General features: G+C 39.5%; 1 non-coding gene across 1 annotated transcript; it reads right to left on the bottom strand.

The window, feature by feature from the left end:
- Window positions 1–347: 347 nt before the first annotated feature.
- LOC148296551 (small nucleolar RNA R71) lies at window positions 348–454 on the bottom strand. The gene has a single exon (XR_015834269.1). It is a non-coding gene; the product is annotated as a small nucleolar RNA R71 (small nucleolar RNA).
- Between the last annotated feature and the right edge of the window lie 1,630 nt (window positions 455–2,084).

Below are 2,084 nucleotides of genomic sequence, written 5' to 3' on the forward strand. Positions count from 1 at the left end.
TGGGAGAACTTGATATCCCAACAATTCCAGCATCTCCTTCAAGCATTTTGCTGCCCACTGTAGCTCGAAATTATGAGCTTAAATCTTCTCATCTTAATATGCTGCCTTCCTTTTATGGTTTACCTAATGAAGATCCATTAACTCATATAAAGGATATTTTTAATGTTGTGAGTTCTTTTCCCTTGACAGGTGTGACAGAAGATCAACTTCGAATGAGAGTGTTTCCATACACTTTGAAGGATAAGGCAAAATATTGGTTGAATTCTTTAAAGCCTGGTTCACTCACTACATGGGCTGCCATTCAAAAGAAGTTCTTGGAGAAATACTTCTCCACGCAAAAGACCGACATGCTTAGGGATAAGATCTTGTTATTTGCACAGCAAGATGATGAATCGTTTTGTGAAGCATGGGAGAGATTCAATGGGCTGCTCAACCAATGTCCTCATCATGGGATTCCATTGAAGCTTCAAATGCGTATGTTTTATAAAGGACTAACCCCTTCTAGTCATAATATAGTCACCAATTTTGCAGGTGGTTCTTTTAAAACCAAAACTCCAGAAGAAACATACGAACTCTTTGAGGAGATAGCAATGGAGACCCAACATACGGATACAAGAGGTAAACGTGTTATTAGTGGTTCTAATGATGCTTCTAGTGTGCAGATTTCAAAACTGGAACAAAAGCTAGATGCTCTTCTTGCATTAAACTCAAGAAGCCCTCCGAAGGAAGTGTGTAGTATTTGCGAAACTCCTGACCATGCTACCATAGCTTGTCCACTTGGGGCTGGATATCCAGAATTTGTGCAAGAGCAAGCTAAGTTGGTAAATTCCTACAACCAAGGTCCAAGAAATGATCCATACTCTCAAAGTTATAATCCAGGTTGGAGGAATCATCCAAACTTTTCATGGAGGAATACTCAGAATCAAGCCAATCCCCCTTCATTCCAAAAGCCACAACAAACATCATCATTGGAGGATATAGTTAAGCAGATGGCAATCAACCAATCCAATTTCCAGCAAACTACACAAGCTGCCATTACCAAATTGGAAGTTCAAATAGGCCAATTAGCTGCTGAAATAACTCAAAGAGCACTTGGGAAATGGCCAAGCCAAACCGAGATCAATCCAAAGAACCAAGAAGCCAAGGCCATTCATGTGCTCAGATCAGGTAAGATCATTGATAGTAAAGTTGATTCTAATCTTTCAAATGATGTTGTGATTGTAGAAGATGAAGAGGAGGAGACCACGGCTACAGAAGGGGAACATCTCAAAACTTCTCAATCTGCTCCTAATGCCAAATCAGATTCTCAGGAATCCAAACAATTCCAATTGCATAAGAGAGATGACAAATTTGTGCCACCACATCTTCAAGAAGATAGATACGTGCCACCCGCTCCATATGTTCCACCGATTCCATTTCCAGGCCGTCTTAAGAAAGCAAAGCAAGATAAGGCTTTTAAAGAGATTTATGATATTTTGAGTAAAGTTAATATCAATTTGCCTTTGCTTGATGTTATTGAACAGATTCCTGCATATGGAAAGTTCATCAAGGACTTGAAAACTCACAAGCTCAATTTCGCTCCAAATGAAGATGTAAAGCTTGACCAGAATGTAAGTGCTGTGTTGCAAAGGAAGCTTCCACCAAAACTAGTTGATCCTGGCAGCTTTGACATTCCCATTAACATTGGAGGCAATAAGGTTGGAAGAGCCATGTTGGACTTGGGAGCAAGTGTCAACCTAATGCCATATTCATTGTATCAAAAGCTTGGCTTAGAAGGGATGAAGAAGACTTCAATACGACTTGAACTAGCTGATCATTCTATAAAATATCCAAAAGGTATTGTAGAAGATATTTTAGTTCAAGTTAATACACTAATTCTCCCTGCTGATTTTGTAGTGATGGACATGGAAGACAATCCAAATGGAGATCATGTTGATCGCATTCTCCTAGGCAGGCCATTCATGGCCACTGCAGACACAGTTATCAAAGTGAAAGATAGCACCCTTTCCATGACTGTTCTGGGTGAAACTGTTGAATTTAAAATGCTTAATGCTCTATCTCAACCTTCTATCTCTCTTGATTCT

This window comes from Prunus avium, chromosome 2, assembly GCF_965620075.1.
Source record: "Prunus avium chromosome 2, drPruAviu1.hap1.1, whole genome shotgun sequence".
NCBI lineage: Eukaryota > Viridiplantae > Streptophyta > Magnoliopsida > Rosales > Rosaceae > Prunus > Prunus avium.